General features: G+C 36.1%; 2 non-coding genes across 2 annotated transcripts; both read right to left on the bottom strand.

Moving 5' to 3' along the window:
• Window positions 1-303: 303 nt before the first annotated feature.
• LOC141698823 (small nucleolar RNA R71) lies at window positions 304-410 on the bottom strand. Its single transcript, XR_012565324.1, has one exon. It is a non-coding gene; the product is annotated as a small nucleolar RNA R71 (small nucleolar RNA).
• Window positions 411-19,306: 18,896 nt separating this feature from the next.
• Window positions 19,307-19,413, bottom strand: LOC141699584 (small nucleolar RNA R71). Its single transcript, XR_012566030.1, has one exon. It is a non-coding gene; the product is annotated as a small nucleolar RNA R71 (small nucleolar RNA).
• Window positions 19,414-19,753: the final 340 nt, after the last annotated feature.

Below are 19,753 nucleotides of genomic sequence, written 5' to 3'. Positions count from 1 at the left end.
GCTATCACAGCTAATACCTTTGAGATCAAACCTGGCATAATTCAATGGGTGCAGAATTTAATCCAGTTTGGGGGTTCTCCAACGGAAGATCCCAATATGCACATTAGGGATTTCATTGAGATCTGCGACACCTTCAAGTTCAACGGTGTTTCTGAAGATGCTGTGAAGCTGAGACTATTCCCATTCTCTCTGAGGTACAAGGCTAAGAGTTGGTTACACTCTCTACCAGCTAGTTCGATTACTACTTGGGAAGATCTTGCTCAAAAGTTTCTCACTAAATTTTTCCCTATGGCAAAGAAATCTGCAATTAGGAATGCTCTTACTCAATTTGTGCAGCAATCAGGGGAATCTTTATTTGAAACTTGGGAGCGCTACAAGGAGATGCTTAGGAAGTGTGCTCATCATGGAATGCCTGATTGGATGATCATCAATCGTTTTTATAATGGTTTGGTAGCACAATCCAGACCCATGCTCGATGTAGCATCAGGTGGAACCTTATGGGCTAAGAGCTATGATGAAGCTTATGATCTAATTGAACTGATGCCTGCTAATGAATATCAGTATCCAACTCGGAGATTGCCACAGAGCAAGGTAGAAGGAGTTCTTCAAGTGGATACAGCTACGACTATCACTACTCAACTAAAGGAGTTGTCTATGAAGATCGATTATCTGGCTAACTATGGTGTTAATCAGATAACTAGTATTTGTGAGCTATGTGCAGGTTCGTATGCGACGGAGCGATGCGCTATATCTAGTGAATCAGCTCAGTTTGAGAGCAATTTTCAGAGATTGCGGTAACCAGTTCCAGACAGTTATCATCCTGACAACTGGAATCATCCTAACTTCAGATGGAGCAACAATCAGAATACGATGCAACAGCCATTCCAGCAGTTTGGAATGAGCAATTCAATCTTCCTAGTTTTCAGCAACAATTTGCACCAAGACAACAACTCCAACTTCAACAACAAACTCGTGGAGGTGCAGGTCAATATTCGAATGAAAAATCTGAATTGGAGGAGTTTAGCCTTATGTGTAAAAACCAGGCTCTTATATGCCAAAGCCAGACTGTTTTTATCAAGACTATGGAGGACCAAATAGGGCAAATTGTTAACACCTTATTGAATCGACCACCAGGAATGCTTCCTAGTGATACAGAAGCCAATACAGGCAAGAGGGAAGTTGAAGAACAGGTGAATGCCATCACCTTGAGGTCTGGAAAGGTCGCAAGCCCCCAAATTCAGCAAGACGAAGAGCCTGAAAAATCTCAAGTTTCTGAAAAAGCAGTTATGGCTGAAGAAGTGGTGCAGAAGGAAGCAGAAGTGAAATCAAAGAAGAAAACTGTGGAACACACTCCTCCTGAGGGTAATACAGGGGAGAAACAGGTCTATCCTCCACCTCCTTTTCGTAAAAGGCTGCGGAAGCAGAAGTTGGATAAAAAATTTGCTAAGTTTCTGGAGGTGTTCAAGAAACTTCACATCAACATACCCTTCATTGAAGCTCTTGAACAGATGCCTAGCTATGCGAAGTTTATGAAGGGTATTCTATCTCAGAAAGTGAAGCTCGATAACTTAGACACCATTACTCTAACGGAGAAGTGCAGTGTTGTTCTGTAACAAAAGTTACCTCTGAAGCTTAAAGATCCTGCAAGTTTCACTATTCCTTGCACTATTGGAAACTTGTCATTCGACAAGTATTTATGTGATTTGGGAGCTAGCATCAATCTGATGCCCTTTTTTATCTTATGGAAGCTTGATATGCCTGATCCAAAACCAACATACATGTCATTGTAATTGGCCGATCGTTCTATTACATATCCACGAGGCATTATGGAGGATGTGTTGGTCAAGGTGGACAAACTTATCTTTCCTGCTGACTTTGTAATTCTTAACTTTGAGGAGGATAAGAAGATTCTCATTATTTTGGGGAGACCATTCTTGGCTACAGGCAGAACTATGATCGATGTGCAAAAAGGAGAGCTTACGATGAAGGTTCATGATTAAAAGGTCACTTTTAATGTGTTCAAAGCAATAAAGTTGCCCACAGACAAAGAGCAGTGCTTTAAAGTAGAGTTGGTCGACTCTATCATGAATTCAGAATGTGAACAATTGCCAAAGTCAGATACCTTAGAGAGAGCCTTAATAGGGGAATCAGTTATTGAAGATGAAGAAGGAGCAGAGCAAATGCAGGTTTTGAATGCACCTCTGTGGAAGAGGAAGTTGGATATGCCATTCGATTCTCTTGGGTTAGTAGAGCTGAAAATTTCTCAGGAGCGTTTTGAACCATCTATTGAAGAAGCTCCCACACTTGAGCTCAACCGACTTCCAGATCACCTGAGTTATTCATTCTTAGGTGCACCCCATGATAAGGGGTTGAGATATATTTTTGATGATGTAGAGAGTGGCTGGACGGATCTTCCTGTGACTACAGAGGGTTCTTCTTATGTGTAGCAGGTAGTTGATAGGACTGGTGTTGGTGATGAACAGTACAGGCGAGTGACTAGGCGTATGGAGGCCATGCACGACATTCACCGTCGTTTTGCTGCAAATTTGACACAGGCTTTGGGCACTATTTTCCGAGCCATTGGTGTCGAGGTTGATTGGCCACCTGATCCTCCAACCGAGGAGGGTGATCTTTCCAACGACTAGGTATGTCTGGAATCCATATTATTACCTTCAATGAGGACATTGAAAATTTTAAGTTTGCGGGTGATAATGTAAGAATTAGTTTGTGTATGTCCATATAGTTCATATAGATTCAAGTTGCATATAGTTGTATTTTATTCGTACTGTTGCATGATTGTTCATATAGGACATATTTTTTTTGTGTGATTTCATATAGTTGCATTTGCATGCATATAACATGACCCCTTAGGTTGAGCTATTTCTGATTAATTGGTTAATGTTGATGTTGATGTGAGTGTAGTGGTGACGAATAGAGGGATGTTTAAGTCCTAATGAATTGATTTGCATGCCAGAAACAAATATTTTCACAAAGTCTTATAGGGTTTCTTTTTATCTAGATCATGATCATACTTGTTTGTTGTTGAGATTTAATCATTTGGTTATATTTAGAATTTGTGGTATTCTCGTAATGACAAAAAGAACAGTGAATTTTTAAACTGGAGAAAAACTTGGATTTCATTTCTAGTTGTTGTAAGGCTAGGTGTCAAATGGCTAGTAGCCGACTCATTTTGTATGAGTAGTCTAGGGTTGAACAAGATGGAGCGAAACACACTCGTTCAGAAATTTGTGAAAAAGGAAAAAAAGAAAGAGAAAAAAAAAAGAAAAAAAAGTATGTGTTTATGCATAATTGATCAAGAGTGAGCTCTTTAATACTCGAGTTATTAAGTTCTTAGGGGACTTTGTGCCTAGTGACCTAAGGTTTTTCATAGTCTGGGATTCGCTAACCTAACACTCGCTACATGGGTATTATTGTATAAGTCTTTTGGGACCTCATTCATTGCGCAATCAAATAAGCATATTTGTTATGTGTTCAATAATAGCGTAAATCCTTGTATAACTCTAATAGGATGAAGGTGTTATGAGTCATTATGCGTTTATTGTCTATTCTGTTTATAAACTTGTGATTATTTCGATGATAGATAAGTTATGGTTATTGATCTAATATCGAGAGTATATCTGTTCAACATCCACACATGCACGTTTCTGGTTTGTGAGTTGGTTTGTGAGATTTTCTTTGAGCTCTATTTTAAGTCATTGCATTCTTAGAGGCGTTGGCTTATTCCTTTGGTTATGGTTATTCTGAGGGGATCGATTGCATTAACATTTAGTTGCATTTACTTAGTTGCGTTCATGTATTAGGTTTGTTTTGTAGTTTTGAGTCTGTTTATGCTTGAGGACAAGCATCGATTCGAGTTTGGGGGTGTGATAAGTCGATTTTATATCTACTTAGAACGCTTCATTACAAGCTTAAGTTGGTGTTTTGGACTCAAGTTGTTGGTATTTTTGATGTGTTTTTGCGTTATTGCATTTCAGGCATTAGTTAAATGAAGAAAGGAGATTTTCAAGTAAATATTCTGAAAAGAGATCAGAATTGGAAGCCTGTGTCATTCTCAAGTTGTAGAGAATCTCGTTAGCTTCACGTGGACAGTTGAATCTCCTAAATCTGACGAGCAGAACTCAAGGTATGGCCAAAAGAATAATTGTCAGAATTTTTCCAGAATGTCAGCGCGGACGCGCCAGAACCAGCGTGCCCGCGTCGCTGAAAACACTATTCCAGCGCGGACGCGCCCGAAAATAGCGCACCCGCGCCCGGTTTCTGCCCCAGAATCCTGATTTTAGTCGAAATTGAAGATTTTGAGAGTCCTGGTCATCCTGGAGCCTATACATACCAATAAAAAGACATTTTTAACACCAAGGAGACCTGAGAGAGGAATAAGAAGACCTAGAGAGCACGAGACGGCTACGGAGAAAAAGACTTATATTTTCTTTGATTTAGGCGATACTTGGATGCTCATTTTTGATTTGTCTTTGAACCCTAGTACTCTTATATTGTTTATTATCATGCTTTTATCGGAACCCATGGTGATGATGAGTTCGATTATGAACTAATCGTTATCGTGGGGTTCCAACGGATTTACTTATGGATTTCAATAGTTAATTCGTTTCAATATCTTGGTGTGTGGTGATTGATTGATATCCCAGTATTGGTTGTGCTTATTTGTCTTATGTGCGTAGCTAACATATAAGATAGCGTATTAATCTCTATTGAAGTGACAGTGAATATAGAGGTTTAGAACTTGCCATGCTAGTATAGGTTCATGTGTTATTGTTATGCATGATTCGTAGGTAATTTTAACCATCTCACTTGTCCTATGTAATCACGATAGATAACTTGCGCATTAAACCGTTATGTTTTCAATTCTTATACACATATAAGGACTAAGTATAATCGGTGTATATTCAACTTCTATCTCTTTTGTGGATGCTTGGTAGTAGGGTATTCGTACAACGAAAGTTGGCGTTTACTAGTTTCATGTTGTCTGATTAGTTGTCATCACCATCACATGCTAAGGTTAAGAACAATGACATTGAATGAAGTAGTAATGAAGTTAGAATCCCATGTTTGTCTCGTATAAATAATTCAACCTCAATTCTCTTAGTTAATTCTATTTAGTAAAATCTCTTATTTTAATCAAAACCCAATTTGTTATTTGTCTTAGCATTGAATGATAACCATATATTGTTGTATAGGTGCATAAATTGAACTTAACCTAAACCAGTCTTTGTGGGAACGAATCTGATTTATCTCTTCTACTACTTGCGAACGCATATACTTGCGTATAATTTAGCGCATGTATTTTCCCTAACAGCACTCACAGTGGGGGCACATGTTTTGAAGCTCCCTCATCCATTCAGGGGAAGCTGCCAACATTCACTCCTGAGCAACAACTTCCAATCTCAAAAATTACTTCTTTACCCATAGCACTTGAATCCATTTCTCAAGTACAAGCTAAATCAAGTGACTTGGTTCAAGAAACCTTGTTCACCACCCAGACACTACAATCAGATGGTGAGAGGCTACTAGCTGGGGTAGACCTTGATGACACCATAAAAACATGGGGGGTTCATCAGTTTTTACTAAAGACCCCATGGATATTACATATACACCTTCATGTGCAAATCAGTCTTCACATACTGTAAGGTTTGAGGGTAGTACTCCTGAGGGGGAGCTATCTAAATCCTCTCCAATTCAATTGAAGGTTCCTCATGTAGGAACAACTCCCCTCAAAACCCTAGCAAAAATTGCATTAGCAGTTGATGCTAGGAGTACAATTACCAATGATCCTGCTATGGGAGAGGCAAGTTTATCACATTCAATTGACAGTGCTTTGAAAGAAGTACAAGGGTTTGAGACTGGTGCACATAACAGTAATGAAGGGTTTCGAGCACAAAAACGCAACGGAAACAATAAGAAAAAACATAAAAAGAAAACAGAATTTTCGAAACCTGCCGCAGGATCCATGCGAAAAACATATATTTAATTCATAGATCATATTGTTTACCTTAAGAAGCTTTACCGATTAGTTGACTAATGGAGATCCAAAAATTATTCAATCACCACGCATCCCGCTCTCGCGATCTACGCTCTATCAGTATCCACACGAATGCTTGAACTCAAGGATTGGATGTGTACTAGCACAAACTCCTTTCTTCTTGCTCTCTCCATCTTCTCTCTTGGTGGCTAGGGTTTTAGTAAAAGTCTTTTTTTCATTTTCATCCAAAAATCAGCCACACAAGAGATATTATATAGAGAGTAGAAAAACGAATTATAACTCTTAACTAATTAGGAGTTATTATTAATTTGAAAATCCTATTTATATTATAATTAAGTCTCACTTAATTATTTAACAAATAAATTTCATAATTAATATTAGTAAATTCGAATATCAACATTTATCTAATTAATTAAGTCATACTTGATTAATATTATAAATAATTCGAATTACTTTAATATAATTTAAATCCAATTTAAATTAAATAATCCTTCAAGCATTCCTAGTGTGTGACCCTATAGGTTATTATTACGTTGGCAACAAATTTTAAATCTAATTTAAAATCGTAAACAATGAGTGGCATCTAGTAATACATCATTGTTACCCAAGTAATAATAATTGAATCGGTGATCGATTAAACCTTTTGTGAATAATGTACAATGTAATATAATCCCTTTAACCAAATATTAGAGATTAAACTAGAGGCATGTAATGTGTCATCCTTATCACAGTTTACTCCAAGTTTCCTTGATCAATGAGTAGACTATCATATTAAATCAACATTTGAGCGTGGCCACGCATTTCATAGTCTAGCTCACACAAGAGGCCAATAATATCACTCCTAAAATAGGAGGGTTAAATCCCATTTAGATCATTCATATTTCTCATACGATTCATAATATACCCAATGTCCACTTTTATCATTACCCGGTCAAGGATAACTTTTAATGGAATCAATGTATATTAATTCTCGTATAGAAATATAATGACTTCAGGTCTAAGGACCATTACATCATTATCACTGTGACAATTACTTATGACACAATAGACATGTAGAATCTCACATTGGGTCTGTCCAACACCGTGTACATATACATCTGCCTGTGTTTTTTACTTTAGTATCACTATACCTATGATCAATGAGATGTGATCATCAGTCAACAAACACACCAGTCTTAATGCATGATTATTGTCCCTTAATAATAATACTCGACTAGGGACCTTCAGGAATATTGATAATATTCTCATAATCTCATTTCTAAGTCACGTACTTAGAGATATAGAATTGCATATCATATTCCAATGATATTTATTAATCTAACATTTATATCACAATAAATTAAGAAGTAATAAATTATAAATAGAATAATCGATAGAACATAAACATTAATAATCCTAATGTCTTAAACTAAAACATCATAGTGTTGTCTCTAGGGCACAAACACTAACAATCTCCCACTTGCACTAGAGCCAATCACCCATGTATCTAATACTCATGGAACTAGTATGACCATCATACTTCTGCTGCGACAAAGCCTTAGTCAGTGAGTCTGCAATACTATCATTACTATGCACTTTACATTTATATCTCCTTAATCATTAATCTCATTAATAAGGCGATATTGCCTAAGGACATGCCTAAACAGTTTTCATGGTTGTTTCAAAAAAATATCAATATATTCAGCTTCCGTAGAATCATCAATATTCTTGTTGTGAACTATTCAAGCTAACATCAATTATATTTAGACAAAACACAAAACAGACATAAATTCGTAATCATCCTTGTCTATCCAAAAATTAGGTTCAGAAACTAGTATCAGTGTAACCCTTTACGATTAGTTCCCTATCTTCTCCATACACTAAAAATAAATCTTTAGTCCTCTATAAGTACTTAAGAATATTCTTGAAAACTATCAAGTGACCCTCACCAGGATTAGACTGGTATTTGATCGTCATGCTCAAAGCATACAAAAACTCAGGATAAATACATATCATTGTACACATTATAGATCCAATTACTGACGCATCTGAAACTTTCTCAAACGGCCCTTATCATCTAATGATTTAGGGGGCAATTATCTTTTGAGATCGCTATCCCATGAGACATCGAAACATATCCTTTCTTTGTCTCTTTCATCATAAAATGATGTAATACTTTATCAATGTATGTACTCCGACTACGTCGATTAATTTTTTCAATCTATCTTTATAGATCTTGATCCCTAATATATAGGTAGCATCGCCTAAGTCTTTCACCGAGAAACTATTTCTCAACCAAGTCTTAACAACCTGTAGAGAAGATATGTCATTCTATATCTGTTATATGTCATCTACATATAATATTAGGAATGTCACATGGCCCCCACTAACCTTCTTGTAAACACATGGTTCATCTTCATTTTGAATAAAACCAAACTCTTTGACCGTTTCATCAAAATGAATATTCATTCTCCTTGAGGCTTGCTTCAATCTATAAATAGATAGAAGCAACTTACAAACTACCTTAGCAAACTTTGGATCGATAAAACCCTCAGGTTGTATCATATATACATCCTGTTCAAAGCTCCCATATAAGAAAGCAGTTTTGACATCTATTTGCCAAATCTCATAGTCAAAGTAAGCAGCTATTGCTAACAAAATTCTGATAGACTTGACCATAGTAACCGATAAAAAAGTCTCATCATAGTCTATACCATGAATTTGTTTGAAACCTTTTTGCCACTAGTCACGTCTTATAAGTCTGTACTTTACCATCCATGTCAGTTTTCTTCTTGAAAACCCACTTGCACCCTATAGGTTTTACCCCTTCGAGTGGATCAACTAAAGTCAGTACTTTAATTTGATACATGGATTCCATCTCAGATTTCATGGCCTCTAGCCATCTCTTGGAGTCTGAACTGTTTATAGCATCTTGGTAGGTGAGAGGCTTATCATTATCCGTAAGCATCATATCACCATCTTGAGTCAAAAGAAATTCATAATTTCTCCCGGGCTCATGGTGAATCCTACTAGATCTACGAATAACCTGTGTTTCTTGGAGAGGATTACTTTCAACAATTTTGATGTACATCCTGATCTTATTCCAACTCTGGTTCAATATTATCTTATGGTTCTCAATCTTCATCGAGATGTATTATCCACCTACTGATTTTCTTAGAAAGTAGTTCTCCCCTAAAAAAAACAGCGGCCCGAGCAACAAACACTTTGTTCCCGGAAGGATTATAAAAACTATAACCTAGTCTCACTTGGGTATCCCACAAAACATCATCTATCTAATTTTGGTCCAAGTTTGTTAGAGGCTAAACGTTTTACAAACGCTTCACGTCCCCAAATTTTCATAAATGACATGCTTTGACATTTATCACTCTATATCTCATATGGAGTATTTTGAACCGCTTTAGTCGGAACTTGGTTAAGTGTATATGCAGCCGTTTCTAGAGCATAACCCTAGAAACTGAATGGAAGATCTGCTTGACTCATCATCGATCGCACTATATCCAACAAGGTACGATTTCTCCTCTAAGAATCTCTATTCCATTGAGGTGTTCCAGAAAGAGTAAGTTATGATACACTATCACACTCCTTCAAGAAACTCTTGAAATTGAGGTTTAAGTATTCTCCTCCATGATCTGATCGTAAAACTTTTATACTTTTCCCTTGTTTTCTTTTCTACTTCGACCTTATATTCTTTGAACATTTCAAAAGAATCAGATTTGTTCTTCATAAGAACCACATATCCATATTTACTGAAATCATCAGTAAATGTTACGAAGTAGTATAAGCCCCCTTGCCATCATACGCATTTGACCACATACATCATTATGTATAAGTCATAATCGTTCGGTGGCCCTTTCACCTAATCAGGTAAAAGAAGCTTTAGTCATTTTGCCAATGAGACAAAGTTCGTATCTTCCGTATGATTCAAAATCAAACTTATCCAAGTATTCATCTATATGTAACTCAGAAATGCGTTTCTCATTAATATGGCTTAACGACAATGCTAGAGGTAATGTTTGATTTGAGTCAACTTAGAACATATAAATTGTTAACTAATTATGCAACATTATAAGTCTTATCATTGAATTAGAATAAACAACTATTGTTTATTTAATTAAAATGAAAACCTTTCTTGTCCTGACAAGAAATTGACTTAATGTATCCGTTAAAGGCAGGAACATAATAACAATTTATCAAGTTCTCAATCTCGCCTTATGGGCAACATTAGGTATAGAGTTCCTTTAACTAGAGCAACAACTTTTGCTCCAATTCTAATCCTATACCTGAAGCTTGACCATTACTAGTCTTCTTCTTTAGATCTTCCAAATAAGCTCGACAATTTAACTTCCATTCATCCAGTTATTTTCACAGAAATGACAATCATCTCCTTTAGCTACACCACTATTAAGCTTCAAAAGCCCTTTTGGGATTGGACTTTGTTTTGGCACCGAATAAGATCAAATCTTCACCTTTCCTGTCCACTTTCCTTTCCCATTTGCATTCCATGTGTACATCATCAATATGGACGTAATTCATGCCTTTACCGTGTTATTTTCAGCAGTTCTAAACATGCTTAACAACTCAGTGAATGTTCTGTTTATCTCATTCCTTTTGTTCTTAACAAACTAAGAATAGAAGTTGTTCAAAGATTGTTTGATCAAATCAAGCTGAGTCTCTAGACTATTCTTGAAACCCAAAATATCAAGGTACATATACCTATCATCTTTTGAACATGTGGTCCAACCGAATATCATTCTCTCATTAATGCAAAAATATGGTGCCTTATTATTGTCAAATCTTTCTGACGAGCCTATCCTTCAAACATCATTTGAAGGTGCTCAATCATATCATAAGCATCATTATGCTCTTTTTGCTTCTAAAGCCCAGCACTCATAATTACAAGCATGAGATATGAAATATCAGTTGCATAATCAATTTGTTTCTGGTAAGCATTTTGTTCAGCACATGTTTCATTCTCAGCTATAAAGAAATAAGGGAGGGGTTTGAGTGACATCCTTGAACCTGAGGACAATCCTCAAGTTCCCATGTCAATTGAGGAAATCATTTCATATTTGCTTATCCTTCTCAAGGATATTACATAGAGAAGTTATTTGTGTTATTTGTCATTTGATATCTACAATATAAAAATGCATAAAATAACTTAGTCTACAGATGATCATTAAATTATGTTCAAGTGATTATTCATTATATATTCACAATATATATCTCCCACTATTTTTATCAAATCAATAGCCCTAACTATTAATTCGGAAATAACATCTTCTATATCCTTTCTAGTGAGCCACGATCCATATTTCACCATGCGTTAGGTCAGGTTTGGCTTTTCTCCTAAAACATGATTATTTAGGTAGACAACATTTGTCAATTATATCAACAATATAACTCTTGGATAGCTTGGTGGAACAACATTTGTTCATATTTATCTAATAAATCTCGCCAAACTCTATGCCTCTAAGTTCACAATCCTATTGTGATAACTTAGTTAAGTCAAACCCAATAGTCAAAAAGTATTAATATACTTCAACACATCTCCCACGATAGATAGGAGTACTTCACTTTGGCGAACCCACTCCTGGTCGGTCTAGGGGTTAACGCATTGGACTCATTGGAAGGCATCTGATCAACTTAATATTAACTTTAGGGTTTTGTTAATTTTAAAATGATCATGATCCCATCATAAAGAGATTCCCAATTTTGCCTTGAATAAAATACTTCAAATCAATATTCTTCAATGGTTTAATTTCCAGGTAGTGAGGGAGTCACAACGGTCTCGCTTAAAACCCACAACCTTACAAGTTCAAAGAACTCGCTTTTGAAAAAATCGCCCCATGTCAGAAATAAAGAAAATTTGTATTTTATTTCGTGTTTTATAAACACGAGAATCTCATAATCATTTGTTCATTTTAAAATCTTGAGTCGTTACAGATTTTATCTTGTTTAGAAAGCGTGGCATGGGTGTCATATCTAATACATACATCCTCAATCTAATTAAGCATGCATCTTTATAAACTACTCTAAACATACATTCATCATATGCTCATATATATATAAAGTGCAATAAATAAACATGGTTGGTTTTGGCTTTATCCTATGTGATCTTCATCAAGCTAATGACAAAGATCTAGGTCAATCTAAGGTGAAAAATAAATACAGGCTAACTATTACATGTCTTCTTTCTTGTATTGCTTCCTTGGATGGCCTCCATGTGAGATTACCCTTCCTTGATCTTCAAATCTTCATGTCTTCATGTACATTACACGAATGAAAAATAAAATCTAATCTAATGTACTTACAATAAGAACTCGAGTTACATTCGAGATTTATTAATTACAAGATCAAACGACATGCAAGCCGTATTTAAAAAAAACCATTAACCTAAGATCATAAGCCATAACCATCCACCATGCTCAATTAACACATAAGAATATGTTAAAACATATAATATGATCTTAACATATCATACCCATCATGATCTAATCATAAAAACCAAATATAGCAAAAATCAGAAAATTCAAAATTAAATCTGATAACATTAAATTGCAGATTACAGGGTCTAAACGACGTCAAACGTCTTACAGATCAGTCGATGATAGCTTTATCTATCAGTTTTGTTCAGACGCTCGATTCCATATGAAATAACATATTCGTTCACCAAAATCAGACACCAGACCCAGATTTCAGCAAATCCGCTGCATCCGATTCAGAATCGTATCAAATATGATTCTTATAATAAGAACAAACACAAAACATGTATATATCAGTATATATATAGATTATATAATCATCATATGATTATACAACTCTCATGAATATCATATATTCAAAAACATATATATACATACGCATATATATAAACATAACAACATGTAAAACATACAAAATCACATACATAACAGTTATGTAATATGGTATACATGTTATCATCATAAAACCAGTAAACACATAAATGAATTAAACACTTTTCGCAAGTAGCTCTGATGTCATTGAAGGGTTTCGAGCACATAAATACAACATAAATAGTAATTAAAAATGTAAAAAAAACAGAATTTTCGAAACCCCCCGCAGGATCCATGCGAAAAACATATATTTAATTCGTAGATCAGATTGTTTACCTTAAGAAGCTTTACCAATTGGTTGACTAATGGAGATCCAAAGCTTGTTCAATCACCACGCATCCCGCTCTCGCGATCTACGCTTTATCGGTATCCACACGAATGCTTGAACTCAAGGATTGGATGTGTACTAGCATGAACTCGTTTCTTCTTGCTCTCTCCATCTTCTCTCTTGGTGGCTAGGGTTTTAGTAAAAGTCTTTTTTTCATTTTCATCCAAAAATCAGCCACACAAGAGATATTATATAGAGAGTAGAAAACAAAATATAACTCTTAACTAATTAGGAGTTATTATTAATTCGAAAATCCTATTTGTATTATAATTAAGTCTCACTTAATTATTTAACAAATAGATTTTATAATTAATATTAGTAAATTCGAATATCAACATTTATCTAATTAATTAAGTCATACTTAATTAATATTATAAATAATTCGAATTACTTTAATATAATTTAAATCCAATTTAAATCAAATAATCCTTCAAGCATTTTTAGTGTGTGACTCTATAGGTTATTATTACGTTGGCAACAAATTTTAAATCTAATTTAAAATCGTAAATAATGAGTGGCATCTGGTAATACATCATTGTTACCCAAGTAATAATAGATGAATCGGTGATCGATTAAACCTTTTGTGAATAATGTATAATGTAATATAACCCCTTAAACAAATATTATAGATTAAACTAGAGGCATGTAATGTGTCATCCTCATCACAGTTTAATCCAAGTTTCCTTGATCAATGAGTAGACTATCATATCAAATCAACATTTGAGCGTGGCCATGCATTTCATAGTCTAGTTCACACAAGAGGCCAATAATATCACTCCTAAAATAGGAGGGTTAAATCCCATCTAGATCATTCATATTTCTCATACGATTCATAATATACCCAATGTCCACTTTTATCATTACCCGGTCAAGGATAACTTTTAATGGAATCAATGTATATTAATTCTCGTATAGAAATATAATGACTTCAGGTCTAAGGACCATTACATCATTATCACTGTGAGAATTACTTATGACACAATAGACATATAGAATCTCACATTGGGTATGTCCAGCACCATATACATCTGCCTGTGTTTTTGACTTTAGTATCACTATACCTATGATCAATGAGATGTGATCATCAGTCAACAAACACACCAGTCTTAATACATTATTATTGTCCCTTAATAATAATACTCGACTAGGGACCTTTAGGAATATTGATACTATTCTCATAATCTCATTTCTAAGTCACGTACTTAGAGATATAGAATTGCATATCATATTTCAAGGACATTTATTAATCTAACATTTATATCGCAGTAAATTAAGAATTGATAAATTATAAATAGAATAATCGATAGAACATAAACATTAATAATCCTAATGTCTTAAACTAAAACATCATAGTGTTGCCTCTAGCGTACAAACACTAACAAGTAACCCAGTCAAATCCCCTCCAATTCAATTGGAGGTTCCCACTACAAGTGGAGGATAACACACTGTCATAAACACAGAGCAATCTGTGAGTAAAACTGTGACTTTAGTCACAGGTGGTTCTGATCCCTCAACAGCTCAACCCTCAACTTCACAACCTCAACAACCACACATTCTATCTCAATGGCTTCAAGAATCTGGTTCCCAACCTTCATCTATAGATGACCTTCTAGTTGAACAGATTTCTGGACTGGCAAATATCTCATAGCATCTACTCACTTCTGATATGAGCAATCAAGACTATCAAGCCATCATGCTCACATACAATGAAGATTATAAAAACAGAAGGGGAGGATTGTAAATGATGAAGAACAGGATGGAAATGTAGATGCCTGGCTATCTCAGGATTTTGTGTTGGAGATGGATCAAGTCTTGGTTAGATTCAGGGATGAGTATGTCACAATTCTTGGGAGCAATGCTAAGGCCTTAACTCCACAGGATGTCTATGATGCATTTACTGAGGTCTATAAAGCTCAACTCAAGGATTTTAACCTGTTTGGTACATCCCTAGAACTCAAGTTGACTGGTCATGAAGACAAAATAAGGAAGTTAGTAAAGGACAAAATGGATGAGATCATCCCATCTCAAGTACAGATCACCTCCAAGTACAAGCATTTTGCTGATCAAATGTCAAGGATGGATCTTACTACCATTGAAAAGGAAGTCAAAAATCTCAAACAATCCTTTATCTCTCTTCATACAGTGCTCCAACAGCAAATCACTCATTCAAATGACACAAAGTCAAGCTGGAACAACTTCATCAAAGTAGATATGAGCCTTCAGCCTTGCTCATGGATGTCAGCAAACAGGTTGTGGAAGCAACCTCTGGCTCCTCAAGTTCTCATCTACCTGCATCTACTTCAACAAATCTTCAAATTCAAGCACTTCAATAACAAGTCTCCACTCTGCAAACTTCTAATGACAATCTCACAGTTCAGGTGCAAGCTCTCACTATTTTGGTGTAGAGTCAACAGGCTGACATTCAAACCTTGGTGGACTCCCACAAACACCTTCAAATGTAAAACTCTGTTGCCTTGGGAGCCATTATGGGAAAGCTAAACATTTTATTACCTGCACTGCCTGAAGCTGTGAGGCCAGAACTGCCAACTCCCCTAATCATGCATGTCACCAAGACTAAGGGGAGATAGAAGCTAGGATTCAACAATCCAAGGATGTTGGTAAGTCAAAAGAAGTCATCTCTACAACTCAGCATGGTCAAATCTTTCCAACAGTTCAAATCACTCATGATGTTGGAAAAGAAAGACTCATAAAAGTTGTAAAAGGACCTTGTCAAGATAATGAATTTAATGAACTTCTGACAGTTTTGAGAGTGTCTCTTCACAACAATTATGTTACATACAAGAGAGCTTTGGCCAATAATATAAATTTTCTCAAAGTGGTGCTAGTCAAGGTTGACAACTTTCTAGAAAAGAGAATAGTGGCAAATATAAATGACTGTGGACTGGACAGATGTCTCCAGGTGTCTCTCACCAATCTTCATAAACTGATAGCATCTAACATGCATGTAATGATTGACAAAGTACACAGAGTTATTCCAGAGGACACTCAGCTGCTAAAGGAACTCAGAAATGCTCAGATAGCTGCTTTCCCTGAAGCCTATCTTCATCCAAGCAGGGGGATTGCCTACATATGTCCACAAATTAGAAAGTGCAGACACTTCACAGTTCCTAAATATTATGTGAGGAATAACTTGAGATTGATCATGACCCTTGAAACTGATCTAAAGACCAAATTCAACAAAAAGCCTAAAGATGAGGAAATGATCAGGATCTTGGGGAGATATCTATAAAATGTTGAAACTATGTTGCCCACAACAGCCTACAATTTGAAGGAAGACAAGGATGATGATGAGCAGAAGGATGATAATCAAAAACCTTCTGGCTCATATCCAAGTCAATCCAGTAGGGAAGCTGAGAGCAAGGGTGATGAGAAGAAGAATGATGAGAAGAAGAGAGGGAGTGAGAGAAGAAGCAAGAAGAATCATGATGGATTTGAACCACATCAACAAAACCTAAGAATCCAAACACAACTATCTCAACCTTTAGCTCAACCTTCAAAAACAACTATCTCAAACATCAAACCATCTCAAGCCTCTAAGCTAAAGTTTCTGTACAAACAAACTGCAAACAACTTTCTTAAAACACCAATCATCTCAAACCAAACCTGTCTCAAGAAAATCACAACCTTACCTTTAGACAAGCCTTCACTCGAAATTAATTTCAAGTCTGTTGGGAAGAAACCTAGAAAAGTCAAGCCTACTGAAAAAGTAGAAGTCACTGAAAGGGCTCTCTGGAATTGTTTCAAGCAAAATGACTTTCTTCCCTTGAATTGGTGCATCTCAGATGAAGATTATTTTCAAAAATTAGCTGAAGAAATAGTTAGAGTCAGGGTTGTATTTTTAAAGGAAGTCAGAATTTATTATGCAGATGGGTCATTCACTTTCCTTGGCTATACTTTGATGGATTCTCTCTCTCCCACAGAAACCAAGAGAGTGATAAGCTTTATAAAAGACAAGGATACTGCTACAAGAGCATGGAGATTAGTTTTGGCTGAGTGGTTGATTGAAAAGGGAAGAAAGAAGAAAAAGAAATGAGGTTGAATATGAGGAAATAAAAAGAAAATATGATGAAGAGATTAAAATGTTCATGAAAAGATCAGAAGAGCTTGATAAGTGGATTTTATATCTACTTGGAACGCTTCATTACAGGCTTAAGTTGGTGTTTTGGACTCAAGTTTTTGGTATTTTTGATGTATTTTTGTATTATTACATTTCAGGCATCAGTTAAATGAAGAAAGGAGATTTTCAAAGAAATATGCTGAAAGTATCATAATTGGAAGCTTAGTCCATTCTCAAGTTGTAGAGAATCTCGTTAGTTTCGCGTGGGCAGTTAAATCGCTTAATTCTGACGAGCAGAACTCAAGATACGGCCAAAAGAAGAATTGTCAGAATTTTTCCAGAATGTCAGCGCGACCGCGCCAGAACCAGCGTGCCTGCGCCGCTGAAAACACTATTCCAGCACGGCCGCGCCCTGTAGCAGCGCACCCGCGCCCGGTTTCCGCCCCAGAATCCTGATTTTTGTCGAAATTGAAGATTTTGAGAGTTCTGCTCATCATAGAGCCTATATATACCAATAAAAAGACGTTTTTAACAAGAAGGCCTGGGAGAGCAATAAGAAGGCCTAGAGAGCACGAGATGGCTACGGAGAAGAATACTTTTGTTTTCTTTGATTTAGGAGATACTTGGATGCTCGTTTTCGATTTATCTTTGAACCCTAGTACTCTTATATTATTTATTATCATGCTTTCATTGGAACCCATGGTAATGATGAGTTCGATTATGAACTAATCGTTATCGTGGGGTTCTAACGGATATACTTATGGATTTCTATAATTAATTTATTTCAATACCTTGGTGTGTGGTGATTGATTGATATCCTAGCAATGGTTGTACTTATTCGTCTTATGTGCGTAGCTAACATGTAAGATAACGTGTTAATCTCTATTGAAGCGAAAGTGAATATAGAGATTTAGAACTTGCCATGCTAGCATAGGTTCATGTATAATTTTTATGCATGATTCGTAGGTAATTTTAACCATCCTACTTGTCATATGTAATCATAATAGATAACTTGTTCATTAAACCTTTATGTTGTCAAATTCTATAGACATATAGGGTCTCAACATAATTGTGTCTATTCAGCTTCTCTCTCTTTTGTGGATGTCTGGTAGTAGGGTATCCGTGCAACGAAAGTTGGCGTTTACTAGTTTCGTGTTATTTGATTAGTTGTCATCACCACTGCATGCTAAGGTTAAGAATAAAAAGGCTATTGAATGAAGTATTTAATGAAGTTAGGATCCCATGTTTGTCATACATATTAATTCAACCATTCTTGTTCTCTTAGTTATAATTGTTAGTTTAATTCTTAGTTATAAACACTCTCAACTTGTTATTTGTCTTCGCATTGGATAATAACTATATCATTGTTGTATAGGTGCATATTCTTAAATTAACCAAAGAGTCTCTGTGGGAACGAATTTGATCTAAATCTTATACTACTTGCGAACACGTATACTTGTGTGTATTATTAGCGTGTATTATTAGCGTGTGTTAACGTCCTAACAAGTTTTTGGCGCCGCTGCTGGGGACTCGGTGTTAATTTTTAGTTTATGTGCTTATCACCAGTAGTCGTTAAAGTTCACTGACTCGGAATATTTTACTTTCACGGTTTGCTTGTTGTGTTTCAGGTACTCATTACAATGGGAGATCCAGCAGCACGAACGAAAGCCTTGATGGATTTTTCTCAACCCAAGATCAATGACATTCAATCTAGCATTGTCAGGCCAACTATCACAGCTAATACCTTTGAGATCAAGCCTGGCATAATTCAGATGATACAGAATTCAGTTCAGTTTGGGGGTGCTCCAATGGAAGATCCCAATACGCACATTAGGGATTTCATAGAGATTTGCGACGCCTTCAGGTTCAATGGTGTTTCTGAAGATGCTATAAAGCCGAGGCTTTTCCCATTCTTTCTGAGGGATAAAGCTAAGTGTTGGTTATATTCTCTACCAGCAGGTTCTATCACCACTTGGGAGGATCTTGCTCAGAAGTTTCTTACTAAATTCTTCCCTATGGCGGAGACAGCTGCAATCAGAAACGCTCTTACTAAATTTGCGCAGCAATCGGGAGAATCTCTTTGTGAAGCGTGGGAGCACTATAAGGAGATGCTTAGGAAGTGTCCTCATCACGAAATGTCTGATTGGATGATCATCAATTGCTTCTATAACGGGTTGGGAGCACAGTCAAGACCCATGCTCGACGCAACATCAGGTGGAACATTATGGCAAAGAGCTATGAGGAAGCTTATGATCTAATTGAACTGATGGCTGCTAATGAATATCAGTATCCAACCCAGAGATTGCCACAGGGCAAGGTAGCAGGAGTTCTTGAAGTGGATACAGCTACGGCTATCACTGCTCAACTAAAGGTGTTGTCTATGAAGATTGATTCGCTGGCTAACTATGGAGTTCATCAGAGGACGAGTGTTTGTGAGCTTTGTGCAGGTTCGCATGCGATGAAGCAATGCACTATAT

This window comes from Apium graveolens, chromosome 11, assembly GCF_009905375.1.
Source record: "Apium graveolens cultivar Ventura chromosome 11, ASM990537v1, whole genome shotgun sequence".
Lineage (NCBI taxonomy): Eukaryota > Viridiplantae > Streptophyta > Magnoliopsida > Apiales > Apiaceae > Apium > Apium graveolens.
The sequence above is the reverse complement of the archived record's forward strand: the minus strand, read 5'-3'. Positions and strand labels throughout refer to the sequence as shown.